The sequence below is a fragment of the Rhincodon typus genome, chromosome 3 (assembly GCF_021869965.1).
Source record: "Rhincodon typus isolate 14 chromosome 3, sRhiTyp1.1, whole genome shotgun sequence".
Lineage (NCBI taxonomy): Eukaryota > Metazoa > Chordata > Chondrichthyes > Orectolobiformes > Rhincodontidae > Rhincodon > Rhincodon typus.
The window spans coordinates 68118009-68142865 of NC_063334.1; the positions used below are offsets into that span (position 1 = coordinate 68118009).

At 39.7% G+C, this 24857-nt stretch overlaps 1 protein-coding gene across 1 annotated transcript in view; it reads right to left on the reverse strand.

The window, feature by feature from the left end:
• Positions 1-9748: 9748 nt before the first annotated feature.
• The window catches only part of prr16 (proline rich 16), a 220487-nt gene continuing 205378 nt past the window's right edge, over positions 9749-24857 (reverse strand). The window contains exon 4 of the mRNA XM_048595109.1: positions 9749-11456. The gene's annotated coding sequence lies outside the window, so the exon portion shown is untranslated. The remainder of the gene's footprint in view (positions 11457-24857) is intronic.

Consider the following 24857-nt stretch of genomic DNA (forward strand, 5'->3'; position numbering starts at 1 on the left):
GGGACATAATTGCATTGGAAACTAGTTCAGAGAAGATTCAGTAGGTTGATGAGGATGAGAAGATTCTTTGTATCTAAGGCTGGTCAGAAGGGACTTATACTCATTATAAGAAAAAGATATGATATGAGTGAAACATTAAAATTCAAAGGGGGCTTGACAAGGTAGATGCAGAGAGTGTATTTCCCCTCAAGGGGAATATAGAATGAAGGAACACAGTTTTAGAATCAGGGATCTCCCACTTAAGGCAGAGTGAGGAATTTCTTCTCTCAGACTGTCATTATTCTTTGGAATTCTGTTCCATTGAGAACTAAAGATGTTCCAGGTTGAGTTAGACAGATTTTTTATCAATAAAAGGGATTGGAAGTGAGGTCTGCCAGGAAAGGAGTTAAAGCCACAATTTGATAAGTTATAATTGTTTTGAATGGTGCAGCTAGCGAGATAGGTTGAATGCCTATTCTACCTTTATTTCCTACTAAAAAAAAACAACAGTAGGTCATAATAGTAGGTTACACTACTAACAGTAATGTAAGTGTTAGACATTGCAGCTGGTTTCTTTCAGGACTTGGCAGCCAGGAGGGACTTCAGTCCTGCACACTAATCAGTCACCTCTCAGATTACTGTCACTCAGGTAGGATTTAGATAAAGCATAAGCCTAGTTTCAAGAGCACTTACATTGTACATCTCTAGCAGTGAAAAGTGCCATTGCACTAAATACATCAGCAATGCGGTGGGTTGATACTGGAGATCTGTGCAGAAAGCCTTTTTGAAGCCTTCTGGAAGCAAGTTTCATCAGGTGACAGAAATGGAACATTTTATAAGTCTACAACATTTAATGTATTGTAGATGAAGACATATTTGTGGAAGGTACCAAAAAATGTGAAAATGACTGCTATTGTTATATACGGATATGTTGATTTGTTATATTTCAAAGCTAAGAGGAAAGTTTCTATTATGGAGCTTGTAACATAGTTCTTATGGGTAGCATGAATTCCTCTGCCAGATACCTTCAGGATCTTCCATCTACTCTTCCTGGTCACTATACTATATTTACCACCTCTGGTGATAATGGCGGTTTGTGGACAAGTAATGCAACACTGCCATATTTCCTAAAACTTAGGCTGAATTGCAAACGATCTACATTCTGGAAGTTACGTTTCAATATGTCAATGGTCTACTTGGTCATTATTCAATAGGTGTATGTGCAGTTCTACTTTATAACAGTTTTCAGCTGGTGTTTTGGGAGAATACAGTAATGCCTAAGGGAATGAATATAGGATAAAATGAATTTATGGAACAACCTGGTATTTTCGTTTGTGACGACTCATGTTTTGGTGGGACTACAAACTGCCCTAAAATGTACATGTATGTATTGATTTTCCAAGGATATTGTGCTAGGGAGAACCATTGCCTACTGGCCTTCTGAGCGAATTATTGTCGGTCAGCTGTGATTTCCTAACTAATGCAGCTGGTGAGACAATTCTATGCTCAGTTCTGTCATGAAGCTGCCTGAGAAGAGAATATCCAACTGAATATTCCAGTGTTATTAGTTACAAATAAACCAGAATTTCGAATTCCTTTCCAACCTGTTTTGATATTGGCCATGGCGATGCACAAGTTGGGTGTAATTTAAAACCTCTAGGACATCAAGAATCCTATAGTTTAATAAAATAGCACAACTTCCTCATGATATCGTCTGGGAAGAAGATTAAATTAAATAATCAAACAAATTAGACATGTCAACTTTTGGGCTTAATGGGATACATACAAGGCTTTCCTGCATTCTGTAGAGTTCTAACTCCACATCATTCATGTAACATCCCATATGGGTTTCCCATATGAAAGTTAAGCTTATTGACAGATAGGCGGATAGCGCTGAAGAAACTTCTGGTGACATCAGGTTCAGGATTTTAACCCAGGATTTAGTGGATCAGGTTTCTGGTCGATGGTAACCCCCAGGATGTTCATAGTGGGGATTCGTTGATGGAAATGACATCAAATGTCAAGGGGCAATGGTTGGATTCTATCTTGTTGGAGATGGTCAGTGCCTGACATTTGTGCGATGTGAATGTTACTTAACACTTATCGGACCAAGCCTAAATGTTGTCCAGGTCTTGCTGCAGTTGGCCACAGATTGCTTCAATATCTGAGGAGTGTTGAATGGTACTCAACATTGTTAACTGATCAGCAATCATCCCACCATTGTCATTATCATAGTGGGAAGGTCATTGATGAAGCATCTGAAGATGGTTGGGACTTGGGCCATGATAAACACCTGTAGTGATGTCCTGGGCTCGTGAAGCTGAGATGACAAATATAAACCACCTTTTTTTATGGACGTGTAATCTCTAACTCGTGCTTCGAAGGGATTTGATCCAGAGAGCTGTACCCTGACCTCATGGCGGCTTATCTCATGGCTTAGGATGATTGCTGATCTGATAGGAATTTAGCATGGGTGGGATTGATGCTTGTTCTCATTTTGCATGCAGTGTGTGGATGGTGGGCTTGTGAAGCTTTGGACAGGGGCAGGTTGTTGGGAGAAAGCATTTCCATAATTCCTTGCTCACAAGGGAGTGGTCCCTGACACTTTTCTCACCTAATTGCAGAAATCAGGTTTCCTCAGACTGTGGAAATCTAACCAACCATAATTATGTCAGCCATAGTTCAAGTGGTAATGTTTAAACTTGCATGAGAAGAATCAGACTCAAAACCCAGGATGCGAGGCAAGAGAGTTAGGGCTGATGTTCTTCTGTAGAATTTAGTTTTGTGTTGCATTGTTCTATGTGCTGTATTTTAGATGAGATATTAAACTGAGGCCCCTTGGTTTTTTTCAGTACATCACAAGGTACTGTTGTGAACAATGAGGAGGAAGGTTAAAAGAAACTCCCTTGTATGGCAGCTTTTTGAAGCACGGTTTGCTTTTCCACCAACTTTTTGAGGGAAGATTGGCCAAATATTTGACCAGAGGACTATACAGGGCTATGGGTAGGAAACAGAGTGGTGTGCAGGTGTGAATCATTTTAGACTGCTTGTAGAAAAAGAGGCAGAGATATAATCGGTCAATTTTCATACCTCACTACCTGCCAGCTGTGTGCATTGTGATTTCATGGGTATGATATCTGTGACTTCTTATCTGTTAACTGGAAAATGAGAGTAAATGGTAGATAATGCAAGCAGATACAACTTATGTTGAAAAGTTGCAAAATTGCCATTTGGGGGTCATTTTCAATATTTCGAACTGAAATGTAGGGAGAAGTTAAATTGGAATTTTAATAAACAACAATTCAATTTCTTGAACTTTCTTGTGTTCACAATTTTTAATTAATATTTCAATAAATCAAACATACATTCTGTAAATGCATCAGTGACATATTTGGATTTCATAGAAAATTAGATGGATACTATCATTTATAAGCGGTAATTAACGTGGTAAAGAATAAAAGCTCATTAAGTTTTTTTTTGGAATCATGAAACGATTACAGTACAGAAGGAATCAACTTGACCCATTATGTTGGTCCTAGATAGCTGCAACTCCCCCATTTCCACAGTCTCACAAATGTTTTCTCTTCAGAGGCTTCCCCAGCTCACCTTTGAAAGTGCTGATTGAATCTGCACCATCACGTTCTTAGGCAGTGCATTCCAGAATATAACAATTTGCTGCATATAGAACTTTTTTATTATCAAGTCATTAGTGCTACTTTAGCAATCACTTTAAATCAGTGTCCTCTGGCTCTTGACTCTTCAAACACTTGGAAAGTTTTCCGTCTAATACATCATGATGTTGAATTCTTCTATTAATTGCCTCTCAAACTTCTTTTCTCTAGGGAGCACAACCCCAAAGACTCCAATAGATCAGTTAATAGAAATCATTCATTCATGAATCATTTTCATATATCTTTTCTACACTCTCTGCAAATTCTTCACAATTTTCTTCAAGTGCAATGTCCAGAACTGGGCACAATACACCAACCGAGGATGAACCAATGTTTCAGAAAGCATAACTTCTTTGCTTTTGCACACTGCGGGTTGAAGCTTCACATTGGCCTAATGGTATTGTCGCTACACTGTTAATGTGGAGACCCAGATAATGTTCTGTGGACCTACATTCAAATTCCACCACGGCAGATGGTGGAATTTGATTTCAATAAATATCTGGAATTAAGAGCTTAATGTTGACCTTGAATCAATTGCTGATTGTTTGAAAAACCCATCTGGTTCACTAATGTCCTTAGGAGAAGGAATTTTCCATCCTTGCCTGTTCTGTAACATGTGACTCCAGACCCACAGCAATGTAGTTGACTCTTAACGGCCTTCTGGACAATTAGGGATGGGCAATAAATGCTGCCTAGCCAGTGATGGCCTCTTCTCATAAATGAATAAAGAAATAAATATATTTTGGCAAAGTGTTACTTCCAGGGGAGTATAATGAAGGATTTCCCATGAGCCCTAGTGAGTTGTCCCACCCATTCTTTGCTTTACAGCTTCATTAGTTATGCAGGGGAGGTGATGGCCTAGTGGTATTATCAGTGGACTGTTAATCAAGACCCAGATAATGTTTTGGGGGTAGGAGGGTTACGAGAGAGTTGCAGTTTTCTGAAGAAGGGTCTAGGCCTGAAACGTCAGCTTTCCTGCTCCTCTGATGCTGCTTGGCCTGCTGTGTTCATCCAGCTCTACACCTCGTTATCTCTAATGTTTTGGGGACCTGGGTTTGAATCCTGCCATGACAGATGGTGAAATTTGAATTCAATAAAAATGTGGCATTAAGAATATAACGATGACCATGAACCCATTGTCAATTGTTGGGGAAAAACCCATCTGGTTCACTAATGTCCTTTAGGGAAGGAAGCTGCCACCTTTACCTGGTCCAGACCCACAGCAAAGTGGTTGACTCTGAACTGAGGGATGGGCAATATATACTGTCTGCTCAGTGACACCCTCATCCTGTGAATAAATAATGACTGACTTCAAAAACCTTACCCTCATGTAATCTTTTTTGTCAGCAGATTTCCTCCTTCTGTGCGGACGTAGCACTGTGGTCATCCAGAGGAAATGGCATTTAGGGAGATAGGTTGTTGGCCTCCTGATCCACCTTTGTGTTCTGAGGGGAACCTCCAAACGTCTGGGACGTCTTCACGTGGAGACTGGAGCTTGCTGCTGACCCTGGGGTTGATCGCACATCTGTTCCTCTCGAATTTGTGTCCAACTTTGTAGCACCATGGCCACAGTGATGATGAACCCTGCTGCAGTTGGATCCATTGGTCACAGTTCCAATGAACCTATGTTGGGAATATCAGAAACAGAACAGGTTCTTAATAATGGGAACAGTCAGAATTTGCATCACTCACAAATTATGATTTAGCAAATTCCTCCATATAGCAGGACAAGGAGGACTTCGAGATAGAAGGCCATGAAATGCCTTTTCATGGATTTTTGACATCGGGACCTTATTCTAATGAATGAAGCACACACAATGAAATGGAAATCCAGTAAGAGATTGTAAGTGCTATATAATTGCCACTTTATATCCATTACCCTTCACCCCTCACATCACCCAAGAGAAGCAGCATAGTATACTTTATTCATTCATGGGATGAAGGTGTCGCTGACCAGGCAGCATTTGTTGCTCCTCCCTAACTGCCCAGAGGGCAGTTTAGAGTCAACCACATTGCTGTGAGTCTAAAGTCACATGTAGGCCAGACCAGATAAGGATGGCAGTTTCCTTCCCTAAAGGACATTAATTAATGATATATTATAGTATATCAGAGCATCTTGGTAAATACTTACAGTTCATGGTGAGAGGAAATCAGCTCTGTGCCCTTGTGCAACTTATGAGATCTTGGATTGTCTCTGTGAATTGTGACCAGCAGTGAGACATATAAGGTCGCCTATGATTACTTCTGCTTCACAGAGATGTCTATTATTGATCTGTAATGACCAATGTGAGCAGGATTTGAATTGTACATAGTTGCATGCATATCAGGATACTGTGATTACAAATGTCTTCAAGATGGACTGTATGGTTGATACAGTTGCCCCTTGAAATACCTCATGCTGCTTGCAACTATAGCCTGTGAACTCAGGCAGTGAAAAGAATATCTCCTCTGCCCACTCTGTGTGCGGATCTTGCTATTTGCTTTTTCCAACATGCATTTATGAGTTGCACGGGTATGGAAAGCCATGCAGGTTGTACTTGGCAGATTGAGTCTTAGGACTAACTCACTGACCAAAGGCCCACCCCTCAACCTTCTCATTCCATTCTTCCTTGCATTCCCTGTCAAGCCCGTGAGACCTGAGCTTTTACATATACCTGCCCAACTCTTTCATTTATGTCTTCATCTCTCAATGTTCCCTCCTCAGCAGCATAGCCACACCATCCACCATGCTGCCCTATTCCCGTACCCCAACTCACCATCTCATATTCCATATACCCATGTTTCCAATGCACTATCACTCCCCATCCTCACATGCTGAGTTGCCTTCCTTCACAATTATTGTCACCTCTGTATTCCAGTGTTCTGCCTCCAATTCCCATAATTTAGTTACACAGCTTCCCAAACACAGCAATGGCCTCTGATAATCTCCATTGACTTTCATTGAGAAGACCTCCAGGACTGACTATGGCCCATCTCTTGACTGGCTTGGATGAACAGCTCCGACATATGAGCGACCTGATCTCCAACTAATCCCTGTGAAGTTCCCCAACTAACTTATCTTGAACCCCCAGACTGGTTGCACTGGACCAGCAGGTTTGGGTGTAGCCCACTCCCTAGATTACAGTGACATGGAAACCCTGACCCTGAAAACTTCTAGTGGCTGACTGACTGTGTCCAACCTCCAGACTGAGATTGGATGCTGTTCTTGACTAACTGTGATTGTTACCCTGATTGATGAGTTATCCCCATTGACTTGACTGAGGACAACTCCCCTTAGACTTGGAGATGTAGCCATTTGGTTGAGATGTGAAGAGGACATAAGGACTATACCAAAGTATATAGACAGCCTATGTGAATGGACAAAGATCTGGCAAATGGAATGCAATGTGGAGAAGTGAAATTGTCCATTTTGGCAGAAAGGATTAAAAAAAGGAGCAAGTTGTCTAAATAGTGAGAGAACGTACAGCTCTTAAGTTACAGAAAGATCTGGATGTCCTAGTGTATGAATAGTAGAAGTTTAATATGCAAAACCAGCAAGTAATCAGGAAAGTTAATATAACTTTTTTTTTAATCATGAGGGGAATTGAATACAAGAGTAGGGAAACTATGTTGCAGCCATACAGGGTGTTGGTGAGACTGTATCTAGAGTACAATGTATAGTACTGGTTATTTTACTTATGAAAGGATGCTAATGCATTGGAAGCTGTTCAAATAAGATTGACTAGACTATATATCCAGAATGAGTGGAGTGCCTTATGAAGAAAGGCCAGACAGGCTAGGCCTGTATCCTCCAGAATTTAGAGGAATCAGAAGTGACTTAATTGAAATGTATAAGAAAAAGATTTCTGTGGCACAGTGGTAGCATCCCTGCCTCTCAGCCAAGAGACCTGGTTTCAGTCACATCTGCTCCAGAAATGTATAATATCATCTCTGAGCAGATAGATTAGAAAATATAATTTTAAAAGAAAGGCCTGAGAGGGTTTCACCAGGTGGTTGTTGAAAAGATGTCCCCTCTTGTTGGAGAATCTCGAATTAGGGGCCATTTTTAAAAAATAAGGTGTTGCCCATTTAAAATGTAGGTATGAAAACAAAGAACATGCTTCTAACTAAATGTTAGAATTGAATATTTAGCTTTTATGAAATAGTGGCTTTGACATCTTTGAAATGTGGATATTCAGAAGATCTATTTCTGATTCAAACAGTGAAAAAAAACTTTTTACAGTACGTAATATATACATCTCATTGAAGCTTAATGTTTTGATCAGTAGACTACCAGAGCCACTATACTGAGAGAAATCTGACTCTTGCATGTTAGAAAAATACAAAAACCAACTACTCTGATAGGTTAATACCAACTATAGAAGCCAATTTTGCTATTGTGATAATGCCATGGAAATTTTTATCAGCTATAGAATGAGCAATGTAATGTTATCCTAATGGATGGGCACTTTCATTTCTTAGTGATTCAGCCAAATTAAAATATTTACAAAATAATAATCCTGTATCTGGGGTAAAATCTATTTATGCAATTTGTGCAATAAAATCTTAAATGTAATCTTGATAAACAAGATTACGATTTTGTTACACAAATAATACACAGTAGAAATCTTACCCATGGGTGCACAACCTTTATTCTATTTTGCCATTAAGATTAATTCTGGCCCATTTTGGGACAATTTACTAATGGCAATGTGTTAAATAACTGGGAGGCTTGTGGATGGTTTAAAATTGATCTTGGGTTCAATGCATTATTTGAATGAAATGTCAACATGTATTACACCTTCACAAACAACACATTCATTTCACATGGTTGAATTTTGAGTTGCTTACCTCAACAATAGCATCTTTTAGTTACGTCCAGACAGAAGAGAGAGCGGCAATGGGAGTTTGGTGGTGCAGGAAGAGGTGGGAGAATTGCCTATACTTGCAACTACTGCGGAATTGTGCGAAGTAACACCTCTCTTTTTGGAGGTGGTTATTTCATTTGTTGTAATGACCTTAAGAATTCAGAACAGCACAGATTTGATTCTTTTTCCACTCTGTGCTGTCAAATTTCCTGGAAAGGATCTAAAACAGACGTTAGGCCATTGTTCTCATACAGATGGAGTCTAATACCAGTTTTAGGCAACTGACAAACATACCTGAAAAAATGGCCTGGTGCAATATTGGGTAAAAGTAAAATAATGGGCATAGGGTTTAAGATCGGGGAAGTGATGCTGGAACTGTATAAAATGTTGATTAGGCCACAGCAAGGGTATTGTGTGCAGTTCTGGAATCCACATTATAGGAGGGATGTGATTATAATGGAGAGGGTGTAGAGATTTACCAGGATTTTGCCTAGACAGGAAATCTTTAGCTATGAAGAGAGATTAGATACACCAGTGTTGTTTCAATTGCAGTAGAGCAGACTGAGGGGAGACATGGTTGTGATGTATAAAATTATGAGGGCCATAGACAGGGTAGATGGGAAGGAATGTTTCCCCTGGGTGGAGAGATCAGTAACCTGGGGCATCAATTTAAGTTAAAGGTCAGATGGTTTAGAAGGGCTGCAAGGGAAAAAAAATTCTTTCACCCAGAGGGTGATGGGAATCTGGAACTTGCAGCTTGTAAGGATGATAGAGATAGAAACTGTCTTAACATTTAAGAAATATTTAGATTTACATTTGTGAATGGGGAATGGGCCAAATGGTGAAAGTGGGATTAGAATAATTAAGTGGCTGTTTTTAACTAGCATAGCCTCAATGGGATGAAGGGCCTTTTTATGCTCTTCAGGTCTCTATGACTCTATGACTCCAAAAGATGAAAGGTGCAAAATTTCCCACTGTTACATTTATAAAATAAATGTCACCAGGTCAAACCTTTTCTTTTATTTTAAATTCCGTCATGCAATTTGTTATTATGGTGTAGTGATTCTGTAATAGCAAATACAGAAGTATTTCATGGCTTGAATTGAAGTGCAGAAAAAATCTCACAACATGCAAAATATTTTATATCTCTAAAAGGAGTAAATTCACAAACATGCACTTGAGACCAGTTTGTTGAAAACTATTTAATGTTGGATTATTTTTTGATTAACACAGGAAAATGTGTATGCAGCAACCTAGAGAGAACTGTGAATCTGAACATTTACATGAAGAATTGATTTTTTTTAAACTTTTTTTTTCCTGTTGCTTTTTTACGACAAGCAGTTTTGATTTAGGTAAGAATATGAAAAGTTTTCTTTCTGTTACTTGCTGTCTAACTAATATCATATACCAGGCCTTTAATAATAAAATAACCTCTTTCAATTTTAAAACTCTAAAATTACAAAATACATTGTTTGCATTTTCCATGAGTAGAAGAAATATATCTTGAAGCCTTCTATTTAAAATCTATACATTACTTTCTTAGGTTTTATTTGTTTAAAAGTAAAACAAAAAAATTTCACCTGCTTGCAAATAATAACATACAAACATAAGCATGATGAGTAACATTGAAGTCTTCAAATGACAGCCAAACAAGGGTTGATAATGGTGACTTATAAAAATACAAAACTTAAAAATGTAACTAAAGTGCTTTACTTGTCAATATCTGTGCATTCTTTCTGAATCCAAGTTCCATTAAATTTATAAATCCTGCAGATCCCATTTAACATAACAAATGCATTTCATATTATTGTGACAAATTAATGCATTGTTTTTAAATCCACAGCATAGTCAATGTCTGTCAAGTCCTGTATGAATTGTTCTCCTTTATTGTCCAATGTTTCATGTATTATATAAAATCTGATTTATAATGTGAGGGGAGATAACATTTGTTCTATTGTCCACTGTGCAGCTATGAGACTTCATTTCATAAGGTTGGAAAGGAAATGAAAGACAATTTAATTTTTTATATAGATTCCACCCACTGGAATTGAAGAGAAGTGCAAATCATATTCTTTAGTTGGTAAAGCCCAGCCAGATTCTGCATCCTTGTTGCAGATCTCAAGAGGCCATCTGTGCAAGTAACTCCACACATCATTACCCTGAATGAAAGTGACAGTGCAAATATTAGAAGAGCACTGAGATGCAGTTTCTGAGCATCGGCAATAGCTTTGTGTCCTGGAATTATCACCTGATATGATGACAAGGGAAGGAATGCCACAATCGCCATCAGCATTTGATGCTTTCATTTGCTATGGCTTAAAGAATGAGCACAGAACAGGAGACATTACTTTTCCCTGTGAACAGTAAAAGCTTCTGCCACTTCTCAATGGTTCTCAACATGTAGAATTCATTTCACTGACATGTAAACATATCCTTGGTTCCACGTGGCACAAGAAATTTATCATCTTCCCCTTGTAGGATTTCATTTAATTTCTCACACGTGTTAGTGATTTTATTTTACTTTATTTTTTATGTAGGGAAGAGAACACTGGATTAGTTTTATGACAAATTGCAAGAATAAAGCTTTCACGACTGATTATATGAAGGCTGATCTCTTTAAGCATTGCTTCACATAAATATTTCAGGAGTGAAGAAAAACAGGGAGTAAACAAAAGTCGGAGATTTACTTCAGGCTTTCACTGCGATTTAGAAGCAAATTGAACTGCAGACTGGAACAATTGCTCAGGTTAAACTTTTGCCTGTTATAGAGACTGCTGGAAAAGATCCGGTCCAGGTCTCACTGACATTAATGATGCTGTGAATCCATAGGGTCAACTCCTTTGTTTTGTTTGTCGTAGTTTGGGAGCCTTATTTGCTGAAGTCACAGTGCAGCACTGACCAATCCAAAAATAGCTGATGTATCTTCGAAATGTGAATTTTTCCTTCCAGTCTTAAGGAGCTGCAGGGAGAAAAGAAATAAGGTGAAATTCTGCTCAGGTGTTGAATTATTTACTACGTTAAAAGAGTGACAAGATTTATTTTAACTGAACAAAAATACTTATGAATTCACTTTTCAATTTTGTGTATAATTTTGCCACCAACAACATTTTAGAAAAAAAAAGTCTATTCTTCGGCAACATTTTTACACTTATCAAGATGATGGATATTATCTCCGAGTGTGATTTCTTTTTTGAATCACAGCATGGAGTCAGCATCAAATATTTGTCCTTCGATAAAAAAAGGTTAGCCGCAAGGATAAGCTCCACTATTCAGCTTGCTTTCTAAAAAGAGCAGGCATTACTGCTTATCTCATAACAGAAGTAAGTAGTAACAGGAGTAAGTAGTAAGACGAGGAAGTAGAAGAAAGCTATTTGGCCAATCAAGTCTGCTTCACTATTCAATGACATCGTGGCTGCTCCGATAATCCTCAACTCCAATTTCCTGCCTTTCCCCCATCATTGGGGTTTCCCGTTCTGATTGAAATAAAAATTGTCCACCTCAGTCTTGAATATACTTTACAACCTAGCACAACAGCAATAAAGCATTCCACAGACTCTGCTTTCAGAGAAGAAATTCCTTCACATCCTCATCTTAAATTGGTAACCACTTACTCTGAGATTATGCCCACTGGTCCTAACTCGCCACCAGGGGAACAACTTCTCCATACCTATGCTGTTAAGCCCCCTAAGAATCTTTTTATGTTTCTATAGGGTCACCTCCAATGAGTACAGGCCCATCTTCCTCAACCTGTCCTCATAAGAAAAGCCCTCCATACCCAAAACCATTGCTGATCCATTGCTGAGCTGTCTCCAATATTAGCAAATCTTTCCTTAGGTAAGGAGACCAAAACAGTTCATAGTATTCCAGTCTAACTGGTGTCTTATTTAGTTTTAATAGGACTTCCCTATTTTTATACCCAACTTTTGGTGTGAAGACCAACATTCCATTTGCCTTCCCCATTACCTGCTGAACATGGATGTTAGCTTGTTGTGATTCATGTACATGGCCTCCCAAATCTTTTTGTACTGCAACTTTCTGCAGTCTCTTTCCAGTTAAATCATTTTGCTATTTTTCCTCTTATTTTCCCCCTTTGATTCAACTTACTGCTTTTTTTTTCAATAATTGTGCACTTTGTGCCTTCCTGTCCCAATCTGGGTATTGTTATTTAATTTGTTGCCCTGCCATGCTGCCATATCCTTTTGCTTTGGGAGCCTAAAGCTTGTGGGAGTTGCTCAATACAAAGGGATCCAGAGTGAACTGATCTGTTTGAAGAATTTGCAGCTTAAGCAACTTTAGATCCAAGCTGAGGAGCTGGAGTGTGAGCTGCGAACATTGTTCCAAATCAAGAAGAGTGGAAGTTACCTGAACTCTTCTGTTCAGGAGGCACTCACATCCTTAGATTAGGTCATTGTCCTTGATCAAAGATCAAGTTTCAGGAAGGTGAGGCTGCAGGTGAGTGAGGTCGTTGAACACAAGTGCTGGCTCTCGAGGAGCCTGGGCCCCTACAACTCTCCAACAGTTATAAAGTTCTTGCAAGTTGTGTGGATGAGAATACAGACTGCAGGTAGGATTAGCAAACTGACCATGTGGAAGTGGGGCAGGAAGGATGTAGGGGACAGTATCATTAAAAGCATAGATACTGTTCTCTACAGCTGCGACCAGCTGAGTCCTGAAGGCTGTATGGCCTGCCTTGTGCATCAGGACTGGGAAGTAAATTGAGGATGGGGAGGGATGTAGTTATCGTCATACACATTGGTACCAACAACATTGATAGGACCAGAAAGTGGGTTTTTTTCTAAAATTAACAAGTTAGGAGCTAAATTAAACAACAAAACTTCCAAGGTAGTAATCTCCAGATTACTCCTTGAGACATAAGCAAACTAACATCGAGTAAATCAAGTCAATAAGATTGATGTTGGGGAATAAGTTTCATTTCACAGGGTACTGGTATCAGTATTGGGGTAGAAGGGATTTATTCTGGTGGGCCAGCTTCACTTAAAACATTGGGACTAGTGTCCTAGGGAATCAAATAATCAGGGCTATTGAGAGAGCTTTAAACAAAATAGAGAGGGAGTGTGTTCAGGACAAGAGAAGGCAGCTACAACACATCACCCACGTTGGCATCTTTTATTTAAATCATTAATCATGCTTGCATTCCTGCTCTTTACACTTGTAAAATCTCCACATTTTACACTTTATTGCACTTTTCAAACCACCAGTATCACAATTATATTTAAAATACTATGTTTAAGAAAAGAAGAAAGGATATCTGAACACAAAAAAAATCCTACTTTGACTTAAACTAGAAATACTCACCAATCATCTGCTTTCTTTAGCCAAAGAACCTGAACCTGAACCTGAACCTGAACCTAAACCTGAACCTGAACCTGAACCTCTTCAGACATGCAACTCCAGCACATTTGTAACTTGCACTCAACTGATAAGCTGCACTGAATTGGCTATTTTTTTATGCTCTCAACTCAAATGGCTTATTTGAGTCAGTTAATGAGAATCCAGTTTCACCTGGTTTTTAGTTAGGCTGCACTTTTATTTGAATGCTTTAGATGAAGCCTGCTGAAAGATAGCAACTACAGAAACTAAACAGCCGAATTCACTTTAATGCCAACTCCAATCTAATTTAGGCTAAATTAGTTTGTACAATTTAAAGAATTAGAGACTTTATTACACAACAAGTGTATGTATTCAGTCCAAGGCTAATTTGAACTTACTTGAATTTTGGCAATTCTATTTCCTATCTTGGGCGGTTTGCATCTCTCAGAAAAATTATTTTAGACTGAAGAATTTATGTTCATCTTATACTCTGGAATAACAATTGGGGTACAGGTCTTTTGATGGAAGTAGCAACTAACATTCAGACAGTCATTGCTAAAGAGCTTTGGGATGCAGAGAATCCCTAGCCCATGCTCATGTAGCAGTAAACCCAGAAATTTCAAATCTCTTGTGGATACAGTTGCACAGCCTGGAGGCCTGACCTCACCAGTCCAGAGTTAGTTCATAAATTCAGTACTTGCAAAAGAGGCACTGCAACAATTATGGGTAACTTTAATCTTCATATTAATTAGACACATCAAATTAGCAAAGGTAGTCAGGACGATCAGTTCATAGAGAATATGTGAAACAGTTTCTTAGGAAAATCCTTGTTCCAGAACCCACCCAAGGGTCAGATTATTTCAGACCTGGTAATGTGTAATTATTCATGGTTAAAGATCTCACAGTAAAGGGTCATCGAATTTTACACTCTGATTGAATATGAAAACTGTGGATCCGTAACTACTGTATTAAACTTAAATAAAGCCATTTGCAAGGACATGAAGACCGAGTTAGTTAAAGCAGACTGGACAAATATGTCCAAGGGAAGATGATAGAGAAGCAACGGCAGACATTTGAGGAGCTATTTCATAACTCCCATCAAAAATATATTCCACTGAGGAAGCAAGATTCCACCAAGAGGGTGCATCATCCATGCCTAACTAAGGACATTGCTGGTGATATCAAATTCAAAGAAGAGTTATACAATGCGGTTAACATTAGTGGTAAGACAGAAGATTTAGAATATGTTCAAAACTAGCAAAGGTTAATTAAAAAGTTATAAAGGGGGAAAATTTGGTTTATGAAAGAAAACTAGCAAGAAATACAAAGTGAATGAAGGATTAGTGGAGGGTAAAAAGAAGAAGAGGGAAAGATGAGCTCTATTGCAGTAAAATCTTGCATTATATTCAGTGTTTTAAGATGGCACTGGGGCATGGTGACACTTTGAGTTTTGCACATGAAAAAACACTTTTCACTGTATTTTTACACACGTGACAATAAATCGAAATCTAAAATCTCAAATCTCAAGCCACATTGTCAGGGGTTCCATAAGAATATTAATAGTTCAAAATGTAGCTGAAGTGAACGTTGTCCTTTAAAGTGTGAAGGTGAATTTAAATGGGAAATGAGGAAATGACAGAAGCTTGAATAAGTGTTTTGTATCCATTTTCACAGCAGTAAAAGACACAAAACCCATCCCATGGTTAGCAAAAAATCAATAGGCATCACTTAAAACTGTCAGTAGAGAAAACCTAATGATAATACTAATGGGGCTTAAGGCTGACAAGCCCCTTGGACCCGATGGCCTGCATACTATGTTCTTAAACGTGGCTGCAGAGAATCTGGATGTTTTGCTTGCAATGTTCCAAAATATCCTGGATTCTGGACAGGTCCCAGTGGGTTGAGAAACAGCAAATGGGGAGCGTTAGGGCGTGGGGTTGGAGTCCTTTTGTCTGGTGTTTTGGTGGTTGCACCACACAGTGAGATTCTGGATCCAGTCTATCTGCCTGACTGCCAGGCACTATGTCAGGCTGTACGTGAACAAGGCTAGGATTATGGTCTGAATCGATGAACTGAATGGGCTGATAAACATCAGGTTTTCTAAAGGGGTTTCTGCCACGAGGCCTGATGAATTTTCTTGTCGTATTCTTGCCAACTTTCCTCATTAACTGCCAAGCCTGTCCCTAGGGCATCCCTCACATCTGATTCCAGCTCTATCTTACCATGTGTCATTCCAAGAATGAGTTGCCACTTATTGGATATCCTGGAATTTACTGGCATCCCTTGCTCTGGCACACCTTAAAAAGCCTGTTGTGCATCCAAATAGGATTGTTAGTCCAGAGCTGCTATGCTTAGTTCCTGACATTTGGCCAGGGCATGGCAGACAGGGGGAAATTGATGCCTTGTTTTGCAGGCAAGGACCTGGAGGTCCTGCTTTATGAAATGGTGCACATGTGTAACTTCTCCTACCCCCATGCCTGGCAGCAGAGTCCACAACACTAGATGCTGTGAGTCTGATCTAAGATTGCCACACAGGCTAAAGTGTTCTCAGCCATCTAGAGGTATGGACAGCTCTGTAGGAAGACGGTCAATGGCATTCTGCCCTCAGCCAGTGTAGTGCTACTAACTCTCTGCAATAGCTCACATTCTCTCTGCAACTGGACCCACCTCCCACCAAGGATCATGATCTACCACTCTGACTATTGGCGGCAACATCTCCTTTCACTCACTCGCTGTCATCCCTTGATAAAACTAACCAACCTTTTCTTATGTGCTGCCTAGTCACTTGTTCAGAAAACCTTGCCCTTGTGTACCAAAACTCTCACTTTCATCTTGCTTAATACCTGCCTCTCTCTACTTCGCAGAAGAAAATAAGGCATCTGATGGGTAGTGGGCTTCCTGACGCTCAGCTCCTTCCCTTTTATTATGGAGAGAATCCTGACTCTGACTGTCCTGAGTTGCTGTCTGACTGTGCCTATGCCCCTGGAATGATGTCAGTCACTGCCCTTGACATACTGTGCAAGGTTCCCATAACCACACACTATCCCCTTTGACTTGAGTGAGGTGCACTGGCAGCCGTGACAACGTTCCCAGCTTTGTGTCTGCACAAAACAGCATGCAATACAATAGTAACATAGGGCTGGTATCTCTGACTGAGGGCACAAAGCACAAAAAGACAAGGCAATGCAATGTAGAGATGCTATGAGCATCCAAGTAGGCTCAGGATGCCTGTTCTTGAGCATGGCCTTGCGCAATATTACAATGATAGTTTCTGGTGCAACTCAAGTTGCAGTATTAAAGTGCCCCTGCAAGAGATGGGCTATGAGAGTTCTTAGAGGCTGGCACATATTGAATGCTTATGTCTGTGGACATGGGGTGTTTGTGTCTGGTTCCCATGGCGTATGTGCTGAAATGTTGATACCTGGTGTCCAATATCAAGGTCTTTTGAAGCAAGCAGTGAACTCAATTCACCAGATATCTGCTCTGATTTCCAAGTCGAATTTTCTCAACCACCAGCTTGTTTGGTGCATTTGGTAAGATAGGAAGCTAAATAAGCTGAGTTGGGCCATTAACATGGTATTTGACAAGCAAACCGGTAACTTGCTTGCTAACTCGAGAAAAACTCTCCAGGCTGCTTGTCAAAAGCATAAAAGATGCAGCAAGATATTTCCAAAATTAAGGTAAGCCTTGCCAGACTTCTCATCCTATTCTGCCACAAATCTCACAACAACTCATGTTGCTCAGAACCTCATTAGATTTCATTTACTGTAGATTCTGCCAATTTTGAAGCAAAGACAGAAAATGTTGCAAATACTTGATATGCCAGTCAACTTGTGTAGAGAGACAGACAAAGTTAACGTTCCAGGTCAATGCAAGTTCACTGAATTAGGCTGCCTTTTATAAGTATTTGGATAGTGGCATAGATGGTTAGGGGTCAGTAAAACAGCAGTGAGCTACATTGCACTGTCTCCTTGTTGCTGTCCTACTGCTGATGAACTTTTCTAGCAACAGGCAGGTGGGCAGTGGCAATGGGGCAGAGCAGTTGCCTGCTCCATGATGATGGGCAGCTTCTATGTACAAGCAAAGGGCCTATTAAAGAGTCTTTTCCAATAGGGCTGCTAGCACTGTGTTGACAACAGAGCAGCCAGTGCTGCACTGCAATGCTGGCAGCTTCTCGGATATAGCTTACCTGCAGAACCACTTTGGAGCTAAAGGATTTCTCCTCTATCCCATGGGGCCCTCTCAGCCTTGCTCTCCATAATTCCACTGGTTAAGTATCTGCCGATATTTCTGGCCTGCCTCAGCAGGACCCACTTTTCCCGGTGGAGATGTTGACGTTTCAGAGCTAGCAATCCTCTGATCGGACTGGCAGGGTCAGGAGCTGCACAGTTACAAGGCCGCCAGTGCAAGTGGGTACCTGACATTTTTTAATTTCACCCTGATGTCAGGGCTCCAAAGCTCACATTAAAATTCATCCCATCAGTTATGCTTCTCCCTTTGTGGATGTTGCTTCAATTGCTGATCATCCCACCTTTTTTCTGATTTTAGAGCTAAAATAATGCAAGTTGTGACAACAGATCCCACACAAACAAAACCGTTCAAGTCAAATTGCCTGTGAAAGGCAACATCAGTACAAACAGACAGGTCACCATTTCTTGCCTAAATAATGGTCCTACATAATTTTTGGATTATAAGAAGTAAATTGACGAATTGAAAGGGTAAAAAGGATATGGCATCATGGTCATTACAGGAAAAAAAAAGGCTGTAAGCCAGTCATAACTGGAAGATAAACATTCCATTGAAAGCAAAGTACTGTGAATGCTAGAAATCTGAAATGCACACACAGAATGCTGGAAAAATTCAGCAGGTCTGGCAGCTTCCATGGAGAGAGAAACAAAAGGAGTCTTATTAGACTTGAAATAGAGTCATAGAGTCATACAGCACAAAAACAGACCCTTCGGTCCAACCAGTCAATGCCGACCATAATGCTAAACTAAACCAGTCCCACTTGCCTGCATTTGGCCCATATCCTCTAAACCTTTCCCATTCATGCCTCTACTCAAATGTCTTTTAAGCAATGTGACTGTAACTGAATCTACCGCTTCATCTGGCAGATCATTCCACATATGAACTGCTCTCCGTGTTTAAAAAAAAAGTTGTCCCTCAGGTCTCTTTTAAAACTTTCTCCTCTCACCTTAAAAATATGTACCCTAGTTTTGAAATCACCCACCCTAGTGAAAAGACTTTTGCTGTTCACTTTATCTATGCCCATTCTGATTTTATAAACCTCTATTATGTCATCCCGCAAACTCCTATACTCCAGTGAAAAATGTCCAAGCCGATCTTTATAACTCAAACACTCCAGTCCCAGCAACATTTTGGTAAATGTTTTCTGAACCCTCTCCAAATTAATAATATCATTCCTATAACAGGGTGAGCAGAACTGTACACAGTACTCCAAAAGTGGCCTCACCAATGTTCAGTACAGCCTCAACATGACGTTCCAACTTCTATACTCAATGGCCTCAGCCATGAGGTCAAGTGTGCTAAAGACCTTCTTACCAACCTGTCTACCTGTGATGCAATTTTCAATAAACTACATCATAGTGTTCAGGGATGTGGTTAGGTGTTTTAGCCATGGGAAATGCAGCATTACAGGGATAGGGCAAGGGGATGGATCTGGATGGGATGCTCTTCAGAAGGTTGGTGTGGGCTTGTTGAGCCAAATGGCCTGTTTCTACACTGTAGAACTATGTACACCAACTCCTAGGGCTCTCTGTTCGACAGCATTACGCAGGGCTCTCCCATTAACTGTGTAAGTCCTGCTCTTGTTTGATTTGCCAAAGCAATTTATCCAAATTAAATTCCATCTGCCACTCCTTAGCCCATTGGCCCAATTGATCAAGATGCCTTTGTGATCTTAGCTAACCTTCTTCACTTTCGACAATACCACCAAATTTTGGTGTCATCTGCAAACTTATGAACCATTCCATCCTAAATTCTCATGCAAATGGTTGAAAAAAATGACAAACAGAAGTGGACCCAGCACCGATCCCTTCAGAACGCCACTTGTCGGAGGCCTTCAGTCCAAAAAAAAAACCTCCACCGCCACCCTTTGTCTCCTAACGTCAAGCCAATTTTGTCTCCAATTAGCAAGCTCTCCCTGATTCCCATGTGGTTCAACTTTACTATTTAGTCTACCATGTGGAACCTTGTCAAAGGCTTTACTAAAGTCTATGTAAACAATGCCAACTACTTTGTAGTCAATTTTCTTGCATCCTCAAAAAAACTCAGTCAAGTTTGTGAGACATGATTTCCCAAGCTGACTATTCCTCATCAGTTCTCCAATTGCATATATCCTAACTCCCAGAATCCCCTCCAACTACTTACTCACCACTGATGTCAGACTCACAGGAATATAGTTCTCAGGCCTCTCCTTACAGATTTGTTTAAAATAAAAGGCATAATATTAGTCACCCCCCAGTCTTCCGGCACCTCACCCATAGTTGTAGATGATACAAATATCTCTGCTTGGGGCCCTACAATTTCTTCCTTAGCTTGCCACAATGCCCTGGGATTCACTTGATCAGGTTCTGGAGATTTATCCACTTTTATGTTTTTAAGACCTTCAGCATTTTCACTTCTGTAATGTGGACTGTTTTCAAGACATCAATATTTATTTCCCCAAGTTCCCTAGTGTCCACTTCTTACTCCACTTTAAAAACTGACAGAAAATATGCATTAAGTATCTCTCCCCTCTTCTGTGGTTCCACACATAAGCATCCTTGTTAATCTTTAAGGGCCCTATTCTCTCCCTAGTTGCTACTTTGCTCTTCATGTACTTGCGGAATCTCTTTGGATTATCCTTAAACTTATCTGCCAAGGCTATCTCATATCCTCTACTGCCCTCCTGATTTTCCTCTTAAGAATGCCCCTAGATTCTTTATACTGTTCAAGAGATTCTCTTGATCCCAGTTGTCCATACTTAATATATATTAATATATTAGATTTTAAATATCCCATACTATACTGGGTTGGATTTTCTGAAGAGGGACAACAGGGGTTGCAGCCCAGTGGTGGAGAAGGGGCTGTTGAGTCCTAGGAGGAGTGTCTGACATGTCAGGGCCTGGGGGTAATCTAGCTGGGGTGTGTTTGTGTGTGTGGAAAGTTGGGGGGTCAGTTTAATATCCACTCAGGAGTCACATTAGCTTGGCAACAACTCCACTGGTTTTTAATTGACTAGCTTTTCCTAAGGAACTACTTACTTCACTGCAACAGAACCCTCCAAATTCTCTGAATAAATGGATACTTTGGGAGGGAATGCAGTTAGTAGAGAATCCATGATTATAATTGAGGGATGAGAGAGGACTTAAAGTTTGTCAGATTCTCGGTGGTCAGCAAATTAGCTTTTGGTAAGGCACTTTACAACCTTTGAGATTCAACGACATTGTTCACCAATACCATTAGGACTTCCATGTTTTGCCTTGGACCTTCATTCCTTTTATTAGTTAGCCTCTCCTTCCTTCTAACCCATCACATATTTTCTTTTAGTTCTTCCTCACCCCTCCAACTCTTTTCTCTGCCAGTGTACTTACTGAGATTAAAAGGACATTACAATTAACACAAAACCCTCCACATAAACATGAGAAGAGTAATAAAAGTTAATGCAGACATTTTAAGAATCTAAGTAAAGATTTGCTGAATAAATGTTTTATGTCAGCGTTGAGGATTGAAAAAGGGGATAATATACTTGACATGCTCATGAAACTAATGACAGATCAAGGACTCAATTCACTAAAGTTAGAAAGACCTGCAAGAAAACAAAATTAGAAAAAATAATGGCACAAAAGAACTAACTAATATCTAACTAACTAATAAATGAATAAATTGTTGAGAGCAGAAAATGATTTTTTTTTAAAAAAAGGAAAGAACAGAAAATGCTAGACAAAGTTAGCAGCTCAGGTAGAAGCTGTGGTACGTGAACTTCAGAGGCCAGATTTTTACCCAGCCTTCCCCACATCCACTGTGAACCAATGAGAAGGCAGGAAAGAGGATATAAAACCACATGGGTGCTCTGACTGTTGCCTTCCTGCTTCACTGGTAATTTATTAACATTTGTTGTAGAAATGTTATTAGAAACTATAATTAAATACAAAGTAACTGTACATTTAAGAAATTTGAGCTGATTAAGGGAGCAAAGATGGATTTCTAAATAATAGGTCATGCATAATGAACCTAACTGATGTTTTCTTTGAAGGCAGTAACTAAATTAGTAGGCAGGGGAATGCAGGCGAGAATATAAAGAGGAGAAAGTTTTATTGCAGTACTACGAAGACCACACCTGGATTATGAGATACATTTTTGAGTGACATGTCTTCGGAAGAATATATTGGTTTTTAAAGTGGAGATGCTGGTGTTGTACTAGGGTGGACAAGGTCAGAAATCACACAACACCAGGTTATAGTCTAACAGGTTTATTTGGAAACACAAGCTTTCGAAGCCTCGCTCCTTGTTCAGGTGTTAGTGAGAGAGGTAGTATCAGACACAGAATTTATGAGTAAAAGATCAAAGGTTCACATCATTGATGAGGATGTACTAAACAAGCCTAAGATGCTGTTAAATCTTTAATCAGTTAGAAGGTTTGAATTGATTAATATATATATGTAAATCCCCAAATTCCTTTCAAGTCACTACCCTGAGAGAACGAAAGGCTTTATCAGTGTAAAGAAAAGGTGACAGTTTAGGTCAGACAATGCATGTTAGGTGTGAGGCCTTGTTTAGAATCTGTTTGTGTTTTAGTTTGGAATCAGACTGAGTTTATTTCAACCACATAGACACAAACACACACACGCACACACACACAGTCTCTCTCTCTCTCTCCTACACACGCATACATACACACACTCTCTGTCTCTCCCACACAGACACACACTCTTTCTGCCTCCTACACACACACACACACACACACTTTTTTTCTCGCTCTCTCTCTCACTCACACACACACTCTCCCCCTCTTTCTCTGACACACTTTTTTTCTTGCTCTCCCACACACAGACTCTTTCCCCCCCTCTCTCTCTCACACACAAACACACTCTCTCTCTCTCACACATTCACTCACTCTCTGTCTCCCCCACCTCCGCGCACACACTCTCTCTCTCTCTGTCTCTCACACACACACACACGTGAATCTATGGGGTGAATTTGTATTTGTGGATACATTCTATTTTGTTCAAAAAGTACACAATTTATAGACAGTCAGTCCATGTGGCATTTTATAAATTCCTACTTTAGAAATAAAACCAGTCTGACTCCAAACTCCAAACTAAAACACACACACAGATTCTAAACAAGGCCTCACACCTAACGTGCATTGTCTGACCTAAAATGTCACCTCTTCTCTACACTGATAAAACCTATAGTTCTCTCAGGACAGCGACTTGAAATAAATTCGGATTATTCAAATATATATTAATCAATTAAAACATTCTAACTGATTAAATATTTAAACAGCATCTTAGGTTTGTTTATAAACATCCTCATCAGTTGTGTGACTCTTTGATCTTTTACTTATAAATTCTGTGTCTGATACCCCCTCTTTCGCTGACACCTGAACAAGGAGCGAGGTTCTGAAAGCTTGTGTTTTCAAATAAACGTGTTGGACTATAACCTGGTGTTGTGTGATTTCTGACCTTGGTTTTTGAAGGGAGGTTGTGCAGATTCAGCAGTGTACTTCCAGAAACAAAGGGTTTGATTACAAGGAGAGTTCACTAAAACTAGTTTTATATTTGTTGAATATAGAAAATCAAGGGGGATCATTTGGTTGCAGTTTGTGAGATTTTGGAAGTATTATAGGAAAATTATATTCTGCTGTTGTGTCTGGGACAAGGTGGCATAATCTTAAATCAGAGCCATTTCTAATAGGAGTGAAGTTAAAAGCAAAGGATAGTTTAAATGAGGAACTCTCTCACAATTAAAAGTAATCATGTTACCTTAATTAATCATTTTAAAGCTGAGACTAAAAGATTTTGGCTCACCAATGGCATAGAGAAATGAAGCCACAGAGGATGGATGACTTTAGGCAACCAACTAGTCATGAACTCATTGGCAGTTTAGGATTGTGCAATTGAATGGCCTATTGCTCTTACTTTCAGGCACCCAGGGGGTCTGTCAGAATTTTATTTCATTCATAGGATGTGCCTGTCAATGGATGTGGCAGCATTTGTTATCGTAATTGCCCAGAGAGTAGTTAGGAATCAAGCACGTTTCTATAGGTCTGGAGTCCCATATAGGCCACACCAGATGAGCATGGCAGATTTACCTCCTTAAAAAAAGTTAGCAAACAAAATTTTACAACAATTGACAATGGTTACGGGCAGCAGAATCTTATAGGGTTCTCAGTGATGTAGGCTATGGTGAGATTTGTAGCAGAATGGGGTGAAAAAGTCCAGGGAGGCCTATCTTGATATTAGTAGCAAAGTTGTTAAGCAGTGAGGTGGGTTTCTCGCTAGGCAGTGGTGAGTTGGCAATTAAATGTTAAATGGATGGAATGGGCTGTCAGGAAACATCGAGGTAAAAGTGACAGTTTCCACAGTGAGCTGCATTCTCTGCCATCACTTGGTGTTCTCTAGGTGTGAAATGCAACTCAAAAATGATTGGGACAATGGGGTCAGTGTCAGTTTGTTGAGGAAAAGTGCAGCCTCTACATCTTGCTGAATGCTGGGATATTGTAGGGGCAGATACATGAATCCGGCATTTTCAAACGTCGGTTATCTTTCATTTGTAATCAAATCTTTGTTCACATGCAATACATGCAGAGTGAACATACTTAGGTATCAAATGTTAATCAAAGGTTGATTGCACCATACTGTTGGTGCTTGAAAACCTGGCATTGCCATCTTGTTGATGGCAGAAGTTGGCAGCAATGACTTTAAAAGAGGTTAACACTGGCCAAAGCTGTCCTATCATTTGTGGAACTTCCAAGTTTTATGTGGGAAGAGGGAAACATCATATTTTATAGGATCATAGAGTC